Here is a 23,028-nt window from a genome sequence, read left to right as displayed (position 1 = left end):
AAGAGAACAGGACCAAAACATATGTGTCAGGGAAGCCACCTCTGAATTACATCTGTCACATATAGGATTTATATGGTGATAAAAACGGGCTAACTTGTCCTTCGACATATGGGTCCTGTGAACCACCTTAAATTGTATCAAAGAGTGTCTGGCACACATTGAAGATGTATTAACTAATTGGAGAATTTTCTTCCATGTCTCTGTAGGTAAGAGTATCTGGAGTTCTCTTTCCTATTCATTCTTAATTTTATCAACTGTCTCTAGACATATTTTTATAATCAGATCATAAATTATTGCTATCAAGCCCTTCTGATAAGGATTAAAACCTAAGATTTTTCCCATAATTTCAGTTGTATATAGTATCGGAAAAGAAGGTAAAGTGACTTTTAAAAAGTTTGTAATCAGTAAATATTGAAAAAAAATGTGATCAAGGCAAATTGTATTTATTAGACAACTGTTCAAAAGACGTAAAACTGTTATCAACGAATAAATCACGAAAGCATGTTATTCCCTTCATTTTTAATATTATTTCAACTGTATTGAATATTGATCTACAACCCCATCCTATTACTGCAATTTTTGGGTTACCAATGATGGATTCTGGCCATCCATCCGCTTCTGCTTGTCGTATGATTGCTTTTGTTACATTAATGGCCAAGAGATCCATTCTATTTAAATGGAAGGACCCTATACCTCCTACCACATTGCAATGGTTTTCTCAAACTATAACATGTTTAAACTTAGAAAAAGTTAGAAGTGGTACTGTTGATCTTTTGCTTAAATTTGAGGAAGTTTGGAGTCCATTTATTCAATATTTCCATATGATATAAGCAGACCTTTTTCAAATCTTTGAATATAGAGGAGCGGAGCTGATGACATAATAATGTTTTTTTAACCGAAGAAATATCAGTCCAGTTTTTTTTGAAGTTTTTGGTTTGCTTTTGTCTATTATTATACTTTTTTTTGATTTGGGTGTTTTCTTTTCATGTAACCAAATTTCTTTTCAATTTCTTTTTTTTTGTATCATGTTCACTTAGCAAGAGAGCGGGAGGTCCAGATTACATATTTTACTCCCTGTGAGTATAAATATCAACTGTTATTATTGTTATCCTGATCTCTTCACATCATATGTATAACTATTAATGTTATGTATATTAATTTGAATTAATTTGAAATTCAATAAAAAGATTGCAAAAGAAAGAAAAAATAAGTGAACCTTAGTGTCAATGGGGCATTGCTTTGGCACATGGCAAATGATAACTATCAACTCCAGATGCTGCACAGCTGCTGAAATGAAACAAAATAAAACAAAAATAGTAGGTGGAAATTTATCTTTTGAAGATCATCTCTATGAAGAAATTTAATCTTCAGGTAACCATAACTTCAACTTTACTACTAATCTTTGACCTCAAAATTTGAAAAAAAGGTAAATCAAAAAGACTAGCAACTGAAATCCAAAAATGTTGCAGTTGTTCTCAGAATCCAAGTTATTCTGAAACAAAAGGTCCAAATATGGACTGAAAGAAGCAATAGCAATCACTTGAAGGTGTTCCTAAATTAAAATGACCTAGTGATAGATGGTCAGACTATTTTATGGAAGGCAAAAATGGGCTACTCAACATGTCATTCAGCAGCTTTGAGGAAAACAAATAAATCAACATTTCAGCTGCAGATCTTTCTGCAGAACGTCATTCTAACTTGTCTGTTATCTTCAGACATCAGAAGCTCAGGGTCAGCTAAGGAATGAGTAAATCCTTTCTCGAGCTGGAGGAAACAATTTTGATAACACCAGCAGGCAAAGACACCAGATATGTTTTCAGAACACCATCTCACACATATACCAGGCATAATAGCATTCCTTAAGTCAAGGAAACCTTTCTTGACTCTAACCCCTCTAACCGGCTGGGGGAGGGTAACTAGTCTGGGAGGAGGGGGAGGTGGGTTGTGGAAAAGATGAACCAAACGGAGAGATAAAAGTAGTCACCATGTAGAGGCCATGTCGTGATCACCAAATGCAATGGACCAAGTTGGAGGTGAATGTGAATAGGATGTGATCATAAACTAGGCAATTGCTTTGCAGAGCACCTGTGTTCTATCTGTAACGGCCATCTCGAGCTTCCGGATGCATGTCATTTCAACTCCCATTCCCACACCAATCCAGCTGCACTTGGCCCTCTCCACTGCCAAGCTGAAGCTAAATGCAAACTAGAAGAACAGTTTTCTAATTTTCCAGTTTCCTGTAACCCACACCCTGTGTTCCTTTCCCATTCCCACCAGTCCACTCCAGTTCTCTCTCCCGTTGTTTACCTTTTCCATCCCTACTCCCTCCCTCCCCCACCTGGTTCCATTTGCCCATCACCCACGTACCTAGCTACCTGGATATCTTCTCCCTTCATTCACCTGTCTTAACCTTCCCCTACCTGGGTCTATCTGCCCTTAATCTCTTCCATATATGGTTTTACCTACTACCTACCTGTCTCTGCCTATACTCTTCCCCCTCCCCTCTGACTCCGATGGCCTGATTTTTTTTTTCCTTATCTGGTTCCACCTATCACCTACCAGCCTTGGGTCACCCTTCACTCTCACTTCTACATACGGTCTAACTTCCCTCTACACTCTTAGTCCTGGTGCAGGATTTTGATCCCAAATATCAACCATCCTCTTGCCTCCACAGATGCTGCTTGAGCTCTTCCAAATTTGTTTTTTGCTCCAGATTCCAGCATCTGCAGACTCTTGTCTCTCCAATTAAGTTTCAAATGAACTGTGACCTCAGGTGTTGTTGCGCTGGGATTCAGTGTGGGTATGCTAATTAATGTGTTGAAAGTGCAGATGGTAATTTGCTTGCACTAATAATACTTCCTATTACTAGTCAGCTGACTATGGAGGTTGCCCAGGTCTTGCTGCATTCAAGAAGTTGTAAATAGAGCTGAACAATGTGGAAGCATATGCAAACACTGAGTGGCCTGAGTCCTTCACAACCACCTTCCTTACTGCCAAGTATGACTCCAGTCACTGGAGCCTTTTCAGCCTGACCTGCAGTGAACCCTCTTTTGCTCGGGTTCCTTGATGTCACACGGATTGAATACTGCCTTCATTTGAATTAATGCAGGCTGGCTCAGAAAGGAAGCTGGCAGTAAAATGGGCATCAGTCTCCAAGTAGGCTTCAGAGGCATATCAAAGAATTAAAATTGTTGTTAGATGAGGAGAGAATGAGTACCAGAGGGGAAGACTTGGTCGGTAACAGCCTCAACTCAAGCAAAATCATTTTAATAATATTTCCAAAATATCCTTTTTAGCTTAGTAATTACCTGTAAATCTTAACAGAATTTTATATAAATCAGATGAGAATAAAACAGTGGAAGTCACAAAAGTGCTACACAAATAACTACGTTAAAAAAATCATGAGCCTATGGAAATATGTGCTAAAATTATAGAAAGTTGTCTCTATGCCAGTTTGTTCTGGAGTTATTGGTGTGTGACTTCCAGGAATACACTTTGTAATGAGCACTTGTGTGCTTTGCAGGCACCATACCAACAATTTTCCTATTCACACAGAAGAATGTTTGATTGTGAGAGGCATAGATAGGGTAGATAGTTAAAATCTTCTTCCCATGCCAGGGGTATCAAAATAAAAGAGCATAATTTTAAGGCGAGAGGAGGGAGTTTTAAAAGGGATCTGAGATGTCAGTTTTATACACAGTGTGTGGTTGATATATAGAGTGCACTGCCAGGGTAGGTGGTGGAATCAGATGCAGTTACTATGTTTAAGTGGCATTTAGACAAACACAAATAGTAAAGGCATAGAAGGAATATGGTCCTAATGCAGGCAAATGAGATTGTGAGAAATGTAGGCAAAAAGGTCAATATAGACCTGGTGGGCTGAAGAGCCCATTTCTGTGCTGTACAACTCCTTTACTCTATAACTCAAGTAACTTTGGAAATTCCGCACTTGTATAGCCCAGCTCCATCATTGTTTTGTTCCACAGTGTACCAATGTAGTTACTTTCATTTTTCTTTCCTCTATTGTGTTTGAATTTTTATCTCCTCATGATCTTTCTCCCTCAGTAGGTTTTCAACCTAGGCTCAGCTTTCTTGGAGCTGTTATTCTGCTGACAATGAAGTAGAGCAGTTCAACCAGTTGAGCACACTCAGTGCCTGATGATGCTATGAAACCAATGGAACTTGACAGGGTTCTAGCAGCTTTTCATTATTTGGGGATGATAAACTGAGGACCAAAGGTAAAATTCAGGAGACTGCAAGAGATGAGCAGCATTTATCATACTACAGGTTTTGTTGATAGTCCTGCAATAAAATGTGAATATAGTAGACAACAAAAAAAATCTCTATAATAATCTCTCCCCACATTAAGACATCTGAAAGTGCATTAACTCTGAAGCAGATTTTTCTGGCCCTCTATCAATTTGACTGTATCAGTCATAAAGGAAGCCTGATTTAAGTGAAAGGATAGAAATCTGGCAGCTCTGTCAAACCTACTTGCTTATCCTTACTCAGATTCCCCCATCACCCCATGCTCCCAGCGATAAGTCTGAGAAAATTACCCCATTAAGGTTGGGAAGTTGAATCCCATTGCCCAACGTTATATTATTCCCATTATGAGGAACCTTAACATGGTCAAAAGGTCGAAAATGTGGCATCTTGAAACCTCTGAATTTCTTTCTGGCGTTTATCAATTTGGCATACAGTATGTGTGTAAGTATCATAAACCCAGAGAAATCATTTTTTATTCTTACAATAGTTGAAGAAAGATCCCAGGAAAACACATATGCATCCATTTATATTCTATTGTAGGCCTAGTTAGATTAAAGAATTGTACAGTCCATAACAGCACTTCTTGTTGCCATTTTGATTATGTGTTACTCAGTATATAAAATAAGGCTCTGAACAAGAATATCAATGTAAGATTAGGGATTACCTATGATACTAATGAAAATGAAAGTTTACTGTGTTAGGTTTGTTCCCTTCAGGGTAAGTGAATTTGCTCTATGCTTTACAGTCTTATTGTTAATTTAAAAACCAACTTGTTTAAGTTTGGCAGCATGAAAAAAGGACTTTTTTATTAGCTGTTTTTGGTGCCTCAGTCCTGAAGGATTCTTTGTCAATAAATCTTTTATTAATGGTACCAAATTCTCCTTTTGTGAGCTGCTTTCATCTGACTTTTCAGCACTTTGCTCTACTTTAAACATCAATCAATACATCTTTTTGCTGTCTTTAACGAACTCTGTCATTACAGTGCCCTCTCCTGGCTGCTTGATTCTCTATCTTTTTTGTGTGTGAGAGAGAAATGAATTGTATCTTGAGAGGAAATAGCTTTGAAGCTTAATTCTTTTCCCTATGCTCTTCCTATGATCCACATCTTTTTTTTAGACCCTTTATGTACATTATTTCGCAAGCTCATGCTGCTTGATCTGGTTTGATCTAGAAATAAACTGGTTTTAAATAATAGGAGTATCATTCATGTACTGGTATTGGTATTAGTCTATTATTGTCACTCATACCGAGGTACAGTGAAGAACTTGTCTTGCATACCGATTGTACAGGTCAATTCATTACACGGTGCAGTTACATTGAGTTAGTACAGAGTGCATTGAAGTAGTACAGGTAAAAACGATAATGGTACAGAGTAAAGTGTCACAGCTACAGAGAAAGTGCAGTGCAATAAGTACAGTTAACATTCATTTTCATTATTATCAACAATAATTTCTAAACTTACAAATATCAAAAAAAGTTATTAAATACTAATGGAAAAATCCTGATTCCTTCAATATGAGCAATGTGATTTCAAAATGGGCAAAGTACATCATATGAATATTTATGTTTAAATATTACACCTTCCAAAATGGTTACATCAGGCAACCCTGAATATGAACCCATATAAATCATATCCAGCATCTTCTAAATAATTTTCTCCATTCTCTCTGGAATTCCTTTTCTTTAACATGCAATAACAGGGCTACAGGGAAATGATGAATGATTGAAAGCATACTTTCCGTGTTTCAACAAGGGTTGCACCTGTCTCCCACTGTAACCTTGGCAGAGAAAAGTAGAACGACCACAGAAACAAATAACAGATCTTCTTTTCATATTAAATTAGCTTGTCCTACAAGTAAGTCTAATTTATGATGTTCAGTAGTAGACTGTACATAATGGCTGATTTTTATTCCATATTAGGTGGTGCTTTCTAAAAGAACTCTCTGTCCATTTCTTAAGAATAAAATTTTTCAATTTCATATGAAACCTCTGCACTGATTCAGTTGATTATTTTTCATGCAATAATTCAGCATCATAAAGGATTATAAAAGTGAACTATTAACCTGGAAAAGCGAATAAGTATTAAAAGTGATTTCTTTTAACTTCATGTACAATTATTTATGACTCTAAAAGAATTTAATTATTCCTCTACTTGAGAAGTTATATCATAAAAATTGATAATGAAATTGTTTAAACCCTTCACTTTCTCTGCAACTTAAAAGATCTTTGAGTTCTAACTTCCCTAGCTCAGCTGAAACATAATCAGTCTGAAACATTAACTTTGTCTCTTGCTCCAGAAATGTTTCCTGACTTGCTGAGTACTTCCAGGATAGTTTTTTGTTTTTTTTATATTTCATTTCTCTTTCACTGGGGTGAATCAATTTTGCAGCAACATAGTTTCTGTTACAAAGTTTCTACATTGTTCCTTTCGCACTTCTATATGTGGTTTGTAGAAACTTTAACAAATTAAGGTATGATTGGATAGTAAACACATTCTATCAACTGTGAACTGGTGGATGTCCTATACAAACCCAGCAAAAGAATGAAGTGTACACTCAAAGATGACATTCTCCATTGTTTATGTCAGGTGACCAGAGAAATTGGCTGCCCTGCACAATTTCAGCAATCAGTACCATTTTCCTTTGTAATTTCTCAAAACTGGGCTACTAATCCACTAGGGCGGGGTCCCTGGTTTATCCTGAGTTGAACGAGTCAATCAACAGACAAAAGGGTCTAGGATTTTGTGGTTATTGGTGAGCACTTTTGGCTTGCTGCTGATCTTCAAATTAATTGAAACTTTCCTCTATCCATACCTACAAGGCCCACTCACAATTGTAAACCTTGTCTGTAACAAGCCCAATAAACAACATCACACTTTACCTCCATCCCACATTATGTGTCATCCACAACCTACACCTTATGTCTGAAATACCATGTTACTTGCTTAATGAAGCCCTTAATTTTGTCTCAAAACTGCTTGCAGGAAATGGTTGTGGGACCATAAACTTGCCCTCAGTGTTTCTTTCTGTCAATGTGTAAAGGAATATTCAGGTTTGTGTTGATCTGGATGGGGAAGCATGACGTCTGGGATTCTTTTAACATGCGGATGCTGGATATATGGGAGCCTGTCAACGGGAGTCAATTTAAGTGCCTATTATCTGCTGCACTATTAGATTTATGTACACAGAACTTGGTCGTATCCTTTCCAAGCAGAACCTGTTCCATCTTTTTAAAGACCTCCAGAAGTTTTTTTTGGAAAATTTAGCATAGTAGAAGTTATAACCCCCACAAAAGTCACTCCAATTTTAGTTTCTAAGTGTGCCATGTAACTGTGAAATACAAATCTATCCTGAAAAGTATTTTAGAAGCAGCATCAAAGAAACAGTGTAATCTTTAAATAATGATTAACTTCCAAGAAAAGGCGCAGGATCAACATTCAGGTGCAACAATAAATTCATAGCTGCCTTCTTCAGATATTGTTATGGTGTATAAAGATCTTTCTATTGTTACTCTCTGCTTACACTAACAGTTACATATTGCCAATTTTCTCAGATCTTATGCATAAACCAGGCAATTATTTCTCACAACCTTGTTATCCAAGCTTGCAAATAGCTTAACAATAACACACAAAACTACAGTTGCTAGTAAACAAACTAATAATTTAAATATACTGCTGAGCAGTTTATAAGCATTACTGCATTTGACAAGCTAGCAGAATTTATCAGGCATAATTCATACCAAAGGAAATACATAAATCTACTTTTGCAATATTTTTATTTACATTTGTTGATTTATACTGTTGATTTGCATTCTTCTGTAAGTCTTTAGTCTGGAAACTCTGTAAAACTGAAAAGAATCATTGAATCAACACAAAAAAAAAGGTGTGGGGAGAGGGGACCCATGCTAGTTTGATGTGCAAATGATATTCTAAGAATCAGAACTGGCAAGGTATCTTGAATCCTGTATAACATGCTGGATGGTTCCAAAGATGTGCAAGAAGAATAAACTGGCAAGTGGACACCCTGACCTAACTAGTGCTCTTGAAGTACCACTTGAACTAATGAGACTGTTCTGGAGCAGATTTCATTATCGAGCAGTAGAATGAGAGTGTATGGGACCCATCGTACAGTTGCAGGGATTGTGGTGTTTGAGACCTCCCATGTACAACAGCTCATCCTGAAAAAGGATGCATAACAACATCAAGGAGTATAATGAGTAAGGTCAGCAGCTGCAGTGACGCCATTGCTGATTACAAATTGTGCAATTGTGTTGGAAAATCACGAGAGTAATGTTTACAGCGTGTTGCATGCTAATTGATCTCACTGTAGGCACCCAGTGCTTCTGTGCGTAAATGCATCTGTGCATAAGTGGACCTTTCTAAAAATTCTAGAAATCCTCTATGGATGTCCAATGTTTCCCTTCATGTTGCAGTATGCCCTAGAATTTCTAGACCAGGGATTCTACTAAGGATAAAGATGACTAAAAATCTGTGCCTGTTTCTTATGCATAAATCATCTGAAGATATGTAATAAAATAGAAGACACAAGAGACTGCAGATGCTGGAATCTGGAGTAACATACAAAGTGCTGGAGGAACTCAGTAGGTTAGGCAGCATCTATGGAGGGAAATGGACAGTCAATGTTTTGGGTCAGGACCCTTCATCTGGACTGAGAAAAGAGGAAGGGCAGCCAGCATAAAAAGGTGGAGGGAAGGGGTGGAGCAAGAGCTGGCAGGTGATAGGTGGATCCAAGTAAGGGGGGGGGGAATGATAGGCAGATGAGGGAGGGGGAGAGTGGGAATGTCAGAAGCCGGGAGGTGAGAGGTGGAAGTGACAAAGGGCTGAGAGTGATGGAATCTGATAGGAGAGGAAGGCAGAGCATGGAATAAAGGTAGTGAGATGGGGAGGGGAACCAGCGGGACGAGTGTGTAGGTGATGGGCAGATGGAGAGGGTGGGGAAAGGGAAGGGGAGGGGGTGGGGATACAGATAAGGTGATGGGGGCCAGTTGGATCAGGATGGGACAGGAGGGAGAAAAGAGAAAAGGAAAAAGGGGACAGAGGGGGAGCAGTTCCCAGAAGTCTGAGAATTCAATGTTCATGCCGCCGGGATGGAGACTGCCCAGGACGAATATGAAGTGCTGTTCCTCTACTTTTCATTTAGCTTTGACTTGGCAGTACAGGAGGCTGAGAACAGACATGTCGGTGTGGGAATGAGAAGTAGAATTAAAATGGCTGTCCACTGGGAGAACCAGGCGGCCACGTCAGATAGAGCGAAGGTGCTGGGTGAAGTAATTACCCCATCTGTGTCCAGTCTCACCGATGTAAGGGAGGCCTCAACAGGAGCACCGGATGTAATAAGTAACACTGCAGGATTCATATGTGAAAGACTACCTCACCTGGAAGGGCTATTTAGAGCCCTGGATGGTGGTGAGGGACGAGGTGTAGGGGCAGAAGTGGAAGGAGATGTGGATGAGGGATCCATCATAGCAGTGGGGGGAGGAATCCTGTTTTCTGAAAAAGGAAGACATCGCAGATATCCTGGAGTGGAAGGCCTTATCTCAAAATATAATAGATGCCTGTGTGTCCCACATATAGCTCAGTAACAAAGCAACCTAGAAATCTGAAATTTTGCATGCAATTTAGATTCAGCATAAGGATATGCACTGCACTCCAAAACCCCCATAAGCGGCCCACCATAGCCTAAAGGGTGGGGTTGGTTCTGATATTAAGTTTCGCAGTTGAAAATTGGCGGGATTTTTTTCAGGTCTAAATTTTTTCAGCTATGATTTAGACTAGTTAGACAAGAGAAAATACCAAGTTTAGTGAGGTACCAAATAAATGTCTCAGCTGCTATTATAGATGCTGTTTATAATGACCAAGGAATCATATTTTCTTTGGATACTTCTGATGGAACAGGAAAAACTTTCCTTATTAATCTACTTTTGGCTAAAGTTTAAAGACAAAACATGATTGCCTTGGCCATGGCATCATCAGGCATTGCTTCAACACACTTGACAGGGGGAAACTGCACGTTTGGTCTTTAAAGTCCCATTAAATTTGACAAATATGGAGACTCCAACGTGTAATATTGGTTGGAAAACTGCAAAGGAAAAAAATTCTAAAAGATTGGAAATTTATAATCTGGGATTAATGTATTAAAGGCTCACAAAATAGCCATTGAAGCATTAGATTGAATGTTGCAAGATCTTGGACACAATAATAAATTAATAGGAGATCTTACTTCAGTGCTAGCTGGAGATTTTCATCAAGCACTACCAGTAATTCCACAAAGTTCTGAAGTAGATGAAATGAAAGTCTGTATTAAAGCAGCATATATTTGAGAAAATGTTAAACAATTACACCTGAAAACCAATATCTGAGGGCATTTGACAAGCAATCAATCTGCAAGAGAATTTGCTTTGAATTTACTCAAATTAAGAAATGGGAAAATTAAACATGAAGACTCAACAGGAATGATTTTGATGTAAAACTTAGGCTGAATTGTTACATCACTTCATGATCTGATGAAGCTGTTTCCCCAAATGTTACTCAAGAATATTTGAATCACCAATGGCGATAATCCAATTGCTCACAGCAGCTTGGCACCACTCAGACCATGGTGTAAGATCTATTGTTTTGTGTGTGTGTGTGTGTGTGTGTGTGTGTGTGTGTGTGTGTGTGTGTGTGTGTGTTTGTGTGTGTGTGTGTGTGTGTGTGTGTGTGTGTGTATTTGTGTCTTTGGAGGGTGGAGGAAGGGGCTCATGAGGAGCCCCAAACTACATTTCTTCTAACCCACATAACCCACATACCTTCCCCTCCATCAACAGTTTTCAATCATCTTCATAGCGGCCTTTATGATCATGTTGGATGGTTACCATGGAGATATCACTTTGGCAGAGCTAACTCTCTTCCCAGCAGCCAACACACGATTGTCAAGGCACTCTTCACTACCTTTGATATTCCTCGATACCATCTTTTTCTTTTTCTTTTTCTCTGTTCTCAATATTCCTGTTTACCTTTTCCTTCACTTTCAGTCTTTACTCTTCTCAATCCTCAGTTTTTCCTTCGCTGCCCTCAGTTTCTCCTGCCCTCCACATGAGGTTTCCCTTCTTTATCTGAACCTGAAATTCAAAGCCTACCCATGTATGAAAAAAAGTTATGAGTTCCATTTTTAGACATCAAGAATTAAAACTAATTACACTCTGTGAATTCAAGTTTAGATTCAGTATTAGATATCTTTCACTGATCTGAGCGAATTACTGATTGGCCAGATCCTGCTGCAGAAATTGCCATCTGCAGTCTCCCCACACCTGACTCAGATACAGGCAACCCATGCCTCTGACCCAAAGCATCACATGCTTCAGCAGCATGATCTAAGCACCAGCAAAGCCCCACACTCCCAGCTTTACAGGCTGTGAAAGATGTGAAACATTTAATAACTATTAAAGATGAAGTAAATTTTTTTTAAACTTTCAAAATATTTTAAAATTGAAATAATCAACTAAAAGCACCCAAAACACATCAATAATTAAACAACTTTAAGATGCTAATATTGACAACATTAGGAACAGTAACATTAGGGGCATTAAATAGTGGGATCCAGTGTGATAGGCTGCTGAATCTCCCACAGTACAGCACACAATGTAGGAGGATGCTCTGTCATGCAAGAGAGCAACATTTGATGACATAAAATAGAAAGTGTGCACCATTAAGGCTGTAAAATGCAGTGACTGCAGCTTTTTTGTAAAGTGAATGGTGGGTCAGTTACAGGTCAGCCTATGGATTAGATCTCTGACTTTGTTTGATGGATGGTTCAATTAAGATATTGAGAGACATTGTTAAGCTAAATGTTCTTGGGGAGGAAGCTAAAATAAACAGCATTTTAGGATTGCTTTATTCCTTCTTTAGTTTGATTGTGCGTTCATTTATAAAAAATCTGCTGGAGCATTTACAGGCTTAAAGATTTGATTTGTGTAGAAAAGCTTTGGAATTATGTAAAGACTGGCATTTTGATTGATTTAACTGGATTGTTCAACCCCCAAGCCTATTCTACCATTCAGTTAGACCATGCCTGATCAACATATAAACTCCATTAATCTTGGCTCCAATTCCCTACGTGACATAATTCATAAGTTGCAATTCTGAACTTTTCAGTTAGCCAAGCGTCAACAGTTTTAAGTGAAGAGTTCCATGATGATTTGTGTGATAAAGTCCTTCCTGACATCCTGAGCACCCAAACTCTAAATTTTATACAAAATCAAATAACTGCAGGTGCTGGAAATCTGAAATACAAACATAAGATGCTGGAAACACTTACCAGGTCGGGCAGCATATGTGGAAAGAGAAATAGAATGAAATTTTCAGGTTAAAGAACATTCATCAGAACAGATGAACATTTTGATGAATGTTCTTTGACCTGAATCATTAACTCTGTTTCTCTTTTCACAGATCCTACCTGACTGGCTGAATGTTTCCAGCATGTTCTATTTTTATTTCTAATTTTAATTTGATCCCTCCACTTTATCAGAATTCAATAATGGATAATCAAAAATTACCACTAACTAAATATCAGGAGAACCAAACATAAAAGCAGAGCAGTTCTTCTGCCCCAAAAGCAGTAATAATATCCTTGTGGAAATCTCAGTTTCCAGTACTGGTGTTAATCCAAATCAGTAGTAGCCTCTTCCACCTGGCTACCTGTGCTACCAGCTACCCTTGCACTTTTCTCGAGGACACCTCATGGAATACATTGGGACAATGCAATCTTCATCTCACCACCCAGCTCTCATGGTGGAAAATTTGCCTCTGAGTTAGTGATGGGTTAAACCTGGTGCAGGCACATGTGTCATCTTTCAAATGAATGGGAGACTGCAGAAAGGTAAGTTTTTGAAAAGCAGATGCTGGAGATCTGAAATAGGAACTTAAAATGTGAGAAATACTCAGCAGGTCAGACAGTGCCTGTGGAGAAGGAAACACAGCTAATGTTTCAGATCAATGGCTCTTCATTAGAACTGGAAAAAAGTTAATCACATGAATGTTATTATTTATCTGTTAGTTTTAATTGTTTTATTTTTAGTGTGTGTTAGTTTTACAAATGTAAAGAAAAAAATATTAAATTTTTTAAACTTTTTTTTACAAGTTCCGAGTGTTACTGACTGTGAAAGTCAAAGACAAACATTTAATGGCTCTGACCATGTTGACTGCTTAGACAGTATTTAACTTTGGGAGAAGGAGCCTTGCAGCTGTCAAAGGAGTTCTGTGAATGCAACTGGCTGCCTGTGCTTAGACAGCCCCTTTGCTGCATGGTAAAGCCAAAGTGCTGGGATCCAGGCTCCCAGTGTAAGACTATGCCGAGGACCATGATGAAAAAAGCACTGGGGCACAGGGAAGGTGGATAGCTACTTTGGGGAAATGGAAGATCTTCCCCAATGTCTCCAGGCCTCATCACAAATTCTGCTCTCTAATCACTGACTCCTCTTTCTGACAGCCTTCTGAAACTGAACCAGACTGTTTGCTATCTTGGTGCCAGATTGACCCTCTGTTAAAACAAAGATTGCCTATCAATGTCATCGCCTATTTCTATCTGTGCAACATGGAGCTTCAGCTCATCTGCTGGAAGAACCCTAGTCCATGCCTTTATTACCTTTGCATTTAACTATTCCAATGCACTGATGGCTAGCTTCTATCATCCTACCCCCTGTCAGCTTTAGGTTGTCTGAAAAGCAGCAGCCTGTGTTCTAATCAAGTCAGTTTTCAAACCCCTTCATGGTCTCTCATCTCCATACGCTGTAATCTTCACCAGCTCACCATTCTGAGATTATAACACTAGTCACTCCAATGGTGGCTCTGCCTTCAGCTGCTAAGTCCCTCGATTCTTGCATTTCCTCTCAAAATCTCTCCAACTCATGTTTCTCCTTCAAAATACCCCTTAAAACTTACTTCTTTGACTCTGTTCTCATATGTCCCTATGTGGCTCATTGTCAAATGTTATCTGACAACTTTTTTTTCAAACACCTTCAGGTGGTTCACCATATTAAAAGTCCTAAACAAATAAATTCCTTTTGTTACAAACTTCCATTTATTAAAACGCTTGTACCAGAAATTGCCTTACTGCATCTTAATAGGTTAAAACAACATTGCGGGTCACTCTAATACCGTTTGTAGAAGTTCCATAAAGATCACAGTTGCATGGTTAACAGAAAAACACTGCCAGCTCCTCTGTGTAAAACTGCATTGTGTCAGTTTCAGCGTGGCATTCTCAGTGATTCAGTGAAAGTTCTCGCAGCTCTTGACATTTACTCTAGCAGCTACAATCTGTTAATGGGACATACTACAAAACAGACAGCATTCTGCCAGCTACAGGAGAGTTTTGCCTCTTAATGGGCTAGATCAGCCGACTGCCGATTGGCAGTTACAGCCAATATTGTCAGCATTTACTTATTTTTGGGTTGTGAAGTTGCTCATTGCCCATTGAGCTGGCAACATTCTGTCTGCCAGTTCTCCAAGCTAAGATCATCACTGCCTTGCCATGCTGCTAAGAGCAAGAAATCTCCCAGCCGTTGCATTAGTGATGATTTCTGCTGGTAGCAATCCAGGCTCTGCCAAGATTCTTGCTCAGCTGAACTGCTGAGTAGCACAAGACCTCAGAGCTGGGAAAAATACGAGGTCTTGGTATTGGTATTGGTATATTATTGTCACTTGTACCGAGGTACAGTGAAAAGCTTGTCTTACAAACCGATCGTACAGGTCAATTCATTACACAGTGCAGTTACATTGAGTTAGTACAAAGTGCATTGATGTAGTCAGGTAAAAACAATAACAGTACAGAGTAAAGTGTCACAGTTACAGAAAAAGTGCAGTGCAATAAGGTGCAAGGTCACAACAAGGTAGATCAGGAGGTCATAGTCCAACTCATTGTATAAGGGAACCGTTCAATGGTCTTATCACAGTGGGGTAGAAGCTGTCCTTAAGTCTGGTGGTACGTGCCCTCAGGCACCTGTATCTTCTACCCGATGGAAGAGGAGAGAAGAGAGAATGTCCCGGGTGGGTGGGGTCTTTGATTATGCTGGCTGCTACACCAAGACAATGAGAGGTAAAGACAGAGTCCAAGGAGGGGAGGCTGGTGTCCATGATGTGCTGGGCTGTGTCCACGATGTGCTGGGCTGTGTCCACAACTCTCTGCAGCTTCTTACGGTTCTGGGCAGAGCAGCTGCCGTACCAAGCAGTGATACATCCAGATAGGATGCTTTCTATGGTGCATCGGTAAAGGTTGATGAGAGTCAAAGGGGACAAACCAAATTTCTTTAGCCTCCTAAGGAAGTAGAGGCGCTGGTGAGCTTTCTTGGCCGTGGCATCTACGTGATTTGACCAGGACAGGCTGCTGGTGAGGTTCACACCCAGGAACTTGAAACTCTCAACCCTCTTGACCTCAGCATCATTGATGTAGACAGGTGCATGTACACCGCCCCCTTTCGTGAAGTCAATGACCAGCTCTTTAGTTTTGTTGACATTGAGGGAAAGGTTGTTGTCATGACACCATGCCACTAAGCTCTCTATCTCCTTCCTGTGCTCTGACTCATCGCTGTTTGAGATACGGCCTACAATGGTGGTATCATCTGCAAACTTGTAAATGGAGTTAGAGCAGAATCTGACCACACAGTCATGAGTGTATAGGGAGTAGAGTAGAGGGCTGAGGACGCAGCCTTGTGGGGCACCAGTTCAGTATCTGGTTCCGTCTCGGATTTGAGGTTGGAGGTGGGGGTGAGGAGGGGTGTTGTGGGTGGGTCGTGGTGTGAAAGGAACTACCTTTATTTTTTATATTTTACTTGATGGTTCCTGTGATAGAAATTGGTAGAATCAATCATCTCTTCCCCCAGGGGCTTGTGCTGATCAATATTCAGAAAGGCGCCTTATACCCCACTCCCCTCTCCTCCTGAGTGCTCTACCAATTTAGGGTTAAAACTACCCAAACCAGGAGCAACATCCAGGTGGGAAGAGAGAAGGCATCATCAAAATTCAGGCCCAGATCTCATCTCATCTATGCACAACACACAGTTTATTTTTCACTTTAAGACGATAACTCCTGCCATTTTATATCAATGCCTTGCAATCTTCTGTTCTCAAACATCAAGTGGCAATTTCACATCTCAGCACACAAAGCTAGCAATTGACAGGAGCACCAGTACCAGTTATGCTGGGATAACTCCGGTGTGGATTTAGTCAGGATTATTAAACCCGCTTGTTATTCCCAGGCCATTAATCATCACTGAACTAGCTGCCAGCACTGTTGGGAAAAATGGCTCATAATAATGAAATAATTTGGGAAAGTTGTATACTGGCTTTATTTCTATATTGAGCTTAATTGGGAAAAAATGTTTGGATTGATGCTTAACAGCACAGTTCTTAGAGTAAACAACAGCTGCCATTTGCTATGGCTCCATTATCTTCCACTGTAAATTTTCAGATGCTATTATATGATTGGTCAAGTTACCATCTCCTTGTTACTTCTTAAAATAAGGCTTGGGATTAATTTTACAAAACATTGTAATTTATTTATATTCGGGCTTAAACCATTTAAAAGAGTTGGGACACACATTGTGATTTACTCCTTAACTTGAAAAGCTATATTTTCTGTGGGTGGAATAGTGACTTTAATGCTGACATCATCAGCATGCAGGCAAGAACCAGTTACAGGACTCCTCCCACTTGCCGTTGAGACCAGCACAGGGCTAGAGTCACCAGTGTGAGGAACTGTCAAATTCCATTGAAGCTTGGCCAGGGGCAGCAAGACTTTGCAGACTGGTGCAAATTACTGCCAGGTAAGAAGCTGGCAAGAGACAAGTCAGATGTTCCAGATCAATGAATGGATGCTGTAATGATGGGAAGAAGGTGGGAGAACACTCCCGGGGTTCTGAAGGACTCGGACAGGCTGGTACTGGTAGGAGGCGTGACGTTTTTGTGCAAGGAGTTCATGGATGAATGACCCCCACCCAGGGCTACAGCCAGGCACTCCTCACTGGGGGATTACCAGGAAGGTCACAGTAAAGAGTCCAGACTCTGTATGCTTGCACTTTGGGAATCTTGCAAAGCATCCAAATCCCTGTGCGGGCTCAGCCTGCTTCTGTGGGTGGAAGGGAAGTTAGATGACGTCTGCCTGATGTTTAAGCAGCAAATTGTAAGATATGCCAGACATCAGAAGAAGCAGCCTGGAATTATCCTGAGGCTAGGAAGCTGGAAGTGTCTGTAATCATGGCCTACACAGACAAAGTCGTCCAGGCACATGCGATACTCTCTTTGAATTGCACAAGGTCACAGATGTCAATGAGGACACTTCAAGTGTTGGCCCTTCAAATGGAAGAGTTTCAAGGGAAACAAGAGCTTAGAAACTGGATGCAGTAGCATCAGCATTTATTCACACAGAAAGGAAGGAGACTGAACATGATATTGTGAAAGAGAAATCATGTCTGACAAACCTGCTAGAGTTCTTTGAGGATGTTAGGAGAGTCGATAAAGAGGAAACAGTGAATGTCGTATATTTGAAGGCATTTGATAAAGTGCACATGATAGGTTCCCACATAAGAGATGAGCATATAGGGCTGAGAGTAATAAACTGTCATGGATAGAGAAGTAGCTAACAAACATATAACAGAGGATCAAAATAAATGGATCATTTTCAAAATGGCAATTAGTAACTAGTAACCACTGGGACTGGTGTTGGGCATCTATTTATAATCTATATTACTGACTTGGATAAAGGGACCGAGTGTATTGTAAACAATTTGCTGATTGTACAAAAACAAGTCAGCTAACAAATTGTGAAGAGGACGCACAGAGCCTGTAAAGGGATTCAGATAGATTAATTGAGTGGGCAAGAAGCTGGCAGATAGAGTATAAAGTGGAAATATGTGAAATTATTTATTTTGGAAGGAAGAATGAAAATGCAAATTATTATTTAAACTGAGAAAGACCAAAAATTTTTGCAGTGCAAAGGGGATTGGGTGGGGCGGGGGAGGGGGGTGGGTGGGAATGCTGGGGTATCCTGGTACATGAAAAAGGAAAACATACAGAAACATTAGGAAGGCTAATGATATATTGGGCTTAACTGCAAGGGATAAGGAGTAGAAAAGTAGGAAAATATTCATGCATATTTACAGTGCTCTGGAGAGACTGTAGCTGCAGTACTGTATTTAGTTTTGGTTTCCATATTTAAGGAAGTATGTACTTGCATTGGAGGCAGTGCAGAGAAGATTCACTAGATTAATTCCTGGGATGAAGGAATTGATGCTTGAAGAACGTTTGAGCAGGTTGGGCCCATTACACACTGGAGTGTAGAAAAACGCAAGACGATCTCATTGAAACAAAAAGATTCCTGAGGGGGATTTACAAGGTGGATGCTGAGAGGGTATTTCCCTGGTAGGCTGAGAAGGTATGTAGAACTAATGGCATAATTTCAGAATAAAAGGTTGTCAACTTCAGACATAAGGAGGAATTGTTTCTCTCAGAAGATCATGAACCTTTGGAATTCACTGCCCAGAGAGCTGTGGAGGTGGAATAGAGTCAAGGTGAAGACTGACAAATATTTAAATGACAAGGGAGTCAAGGAGTCTGTTTTCATGTTCTTAACCTGCACAATCACAGACAGAACTCTGGTGCAAGAGGAAGAGCAACATGCAGACCCGGAACCTGAGGGACATGAGTACCAGGCAAAAGAATAACAGGAACAAGTGGAGCAGGAGGATGAGGAAGGCTACAGTGTCAAGTCCCAGCAGAACACCACAAGCTTCATTTTCCAGCAGAGCGTAGCAGGGAGGCGTTAAATGCAGGAAGTGACTCACTGATGAAAAAACATTGTTCATATGGAACTTTCTAAATATTTGTCTCTATTCCAAGCAAAGTGATCCTCCCCATACAAAAGAGCTCAATTCCAGAGTTGGGGTAGGAGTGACTGAGTGTGCCACCAAGACCCCTGGTAAAGCCAAAATAATAAGCATCAAAGGCAAAACAATACTGTGGTTGGAGTCAATAGTTTCACAAAAGGTGGTTGTGGTTATTGGAGATCAATCATTCCAGCTCTAGGACATCCCAACAGGAATTCCTCAGGGCATTGTCCTAGTCCCAACCATCTTCAGCAGCTTCATCAATGAATTTCACTGCATAATGAGGTCAGAAGTGTGAAGGTTGCTTGTAACGTTCAATTCCACGTGCAACTCTGCAGAAGATGAAACAGCCCATGTTTGCAAGCAACAGGACCTGGACAATATTCAGGCATAGGCTGTGAAGTGGGAAGTTATGTTTGTGCCACAGAAATGCCAGGATATGACTTTCTTTAACAAAAGAGACTCCATCCACCTCCTCCTTGATATTCAATGGCATTACTATCATCCATACCTGACCATTAACTTCCTGGGAGCCGCCATTGATCAGAAAATCAACTGAACCAGCCACATAAACCCTGTGTCTACAAGAGCAGGCCAGAGGCTAGCTGTCTTGTGACTCACATCCTGACACACCAAAGCCTTTCTAATATCTATAAATCAGAGGTGTGATTGAATATCCTTTACGTGGCTGGATGAGTGTAATCTAAGCAACTCATAAGATTGGTATTCCATCTGTCACCCTAAACATTTCTTCCTTCCACCTCTACACACAGAGGCTGAAGTGTACACTAGCTGCAAAATGTACTGCAGTTATTTGCCTGGGCACCTCCCAAACCCGGGACTATCATCAGCAAGAAGGACAAGGCCTTCAGACATAAGGCAACACTCCTACCTGCGGGTTCCCCTCTAAGTTGTACACCTGATTTGGAAATATATTGCCATTCCTTCATTGTCATTGGATCTGAATCCTCCCAACAGGAGTTCTGGAGAACATTTGAAAAGACTGCAGCAGTTCGAAAAGGTTTCTGACCACCACCTTTTCAAGGGCAATTAAGGATGGGCAATAAATGCTGGCCTTGCCAGTGAGACCCTGATCCTGAAAAATGAATTTTAAAAAAACAGGGTTAGAGTTCAATAAAGAATGATGTCAATTTTTGGGAACTGATGATCAAGTTACTTTATTACTTCTCATTACAATTGCTGACCAGCAAAGTGTTCCAGATCAACAAACAATCCGCTGGAGGAACTCAGTGGGTTGAGCAGCATTTGTGCGAGGAAAAGAATTGTTCAAATTTCGGGTTGAAACTCTGCATCAGGGCCCTTGGTGAGAATGTGGTTGAAGAGCCAGAGAGTAGTGGGAACCAGAGAGGGGGAACAGTGAGAGAGGGTCTCACAGAACTCGCATCAGAGAGAGGAGGAAAACTTCTTCAAAGTTGGCATTCCTTGAACAGATTTCGCAGTGGAGTGGTACAATGAAGACACAAGAGACTGCAATCTGGAGCAACAAACAATCTGCTGGAGGAACTCAGTGGGTCAAGCAGCATCTGGTGGGGGGATAGGAATTGTCGGTGTTTTGAGTCGAAACCCTGCATCAAGACCCGTGTATTCCACATCATTGCTTGACGCATGTAAAAGAATCTCACATTTCCTTCTGGCAAATGGAATTCAATCTGGGGCAGTGTGAAGTAATGTATTTGATGCAGTGGGGTGTGGAATATGGAAAAGGGAGAAAATATAAAATAAGTATGTACTTTCAATTACATGTTGTGAAGGTAGCAGGATAGATAGTTGTAGTGTTTAGGAAGCCATTTGGTATGTCTGTCTTCATTGACACAGAACATAATAGGAGGAAGATTATATTAAAACTGTAAAAAAAAGCACTCAGATACGGCACAGCTAGAATACTATATACAGATTTAGTCATTACATTATAAAAATTATTGAATGAGGAAAGGCACAAAAGGGACATGAGAATATTGCTTAGGTGGAGAATTTTAGTTGAGGAGAGACCAGTGAGGATGGGATTGTTTTCTTTGGAAGATGCTGGTGGAAGGTTTGTGAAGGCATATAACATTATTAGGCATGGGCAGATAAAAGAAAAAGTGTTCCTCAGCAGAGTGGCCTTAAATTATTTAAAATTAAACCACTTTTTTTGGCCAGCATGTATACAATGAGCCAAATGTGAACTCTTGTGCCATAAACTTCTGTGATTCCATTAAAAGCTTATGTTCAAACTACATCAGCTTTTCTTTATTTGTTAAGTGTAATGTTTGTTCTCAACAGCATGGTCTGTTTTTGTCAGAAATAGTCAAGTTGCACAGCTCTTGCAACCTACTATAATAAAAATATAAAATGCTGGAAACACTCAGCAGGTCAGACAGTATCTGTGGAAAGAGAAACAGAGTTAATATTTCAGGTCAAAGACCTTTCATCTGGACTGGAAAAGAGTGTGGAAAGCTGCAATATGCCCAGATGGAAGACGAGGTGCTGTTCACCGGGTTTTGTTTGCACAGTGCTGAAGGCCACAGACAGATTCAAAGTCAAAGTCGAGTTTATTGCAATATGCACAAGTACATGTATGCACAGGTTCAATGAAAAACTTATGTGCAGCAGCATCACAGGCACATAGCATCATATCAGCAGCATTCTCAAGAAAAACATAAATTAAACATAAATTATACACAATTTTTACAAGAAAGAAACACAATTAGAACAAAAAGAACAAAGTCCATTTCCCCTTGATTTATGTTACATAACTTAAATCTGTAAATATCAAAGCTTTTGCCAATGGCAGATAAAACTTAATCTGGGGAAGTGTGAAGTAATGCATTTTCACTTGCAACCAACAACTTGCTCTTGCACATCATTACCATATAAGTTGGGGCAGTGTTTGTTCTTTTTACAAAAAAATTACCCGAATCTGCCCCGTCTCTGCTCAAATGCTGCTGAAACCCTCATCTATGCCCAATTTTAGTTCTGGTCATTTCAACACCACACACTCCCACCACAATGCCACAAAAAAAGGCCACAATTTAAAACCTCATCTTGGTTTTCAGATCCCTCTATGGTCTCGTTCCTCCATATTTCTGTAATTTCCTGCTAACCTGTATCACATCTGTAAACTCATTCCCTGTTCCCACCTCAAAATCATGCCCACAGCAAAAATGCATCACATATTTAAACCACCACCTCTATGTCAGTGGCTAGCCTACATGCTCACACTTCAGGTGCACTGGCCTCACCTGAGCAGAGCACTGGTCAGGTGGGCTTGGAGGGTGCCAGAAAGTATCCAGCTAGCAGACAGAAATTACAAACTGTAGTTAGAACATAATAGTTACAGAAAATGACCATTTAGAGGCTACAATGAAACTACCTGAGGAAAATTCCAAGACAAAGAAAGGTCACTTCAGAAGGAAGAACACTGAGAGATCACAAGATTGACAGGAATCTACTGGGATAGTGAGGACCTGAGATGCAGATGGAGAGAAAGTACAACATATCATGATTGCACAGTGGATACAGGCAGATCACCCAATGAGACCAAATATGGTGATTGGGAGAGACAGTGATGCACCAGTACCAAAGTAAATGATAAATCCATCTAAAGTAAAAGGCCAATCCATCCAATGGGAATTATGATGCTTGGATTGAGAAGAAAGCCAGGCAGTTGAATGTGAGATAGCAGTTTGGCAAAACATGCATGTGTTCTCTACAAAGTAAACCAAACAACAGTCATGAAGCATAGAATCAAGAGCAGTGAAGTAACATGCAGGATGACTTAAGATATGAATTCAAATGAAACTGAGTAACATTAACAATGACCATACCTTCAGAGATATAAAGAGCAAATGGAAGACATCCATGGAGAATCATGAATTGGCATCC

Source organism: Pristis pectinata, chromosome 11 (genome assembly GCF_009764475.1).
Source record: "Pristis pectinata isolate sPriPec2 chromosome 11, sPriPec2.1.pri, whole genome shotgun sequence".
NCBI classification, from domain to species: Eukaryota; Metazoa; Chordata; class Chondrichthyes; order Rhinopristiformes; family Pristidae; genus Pristis; species Pristis pectinata.
This window is presented reverse-complemented; position numbering follows the sequence as displayed.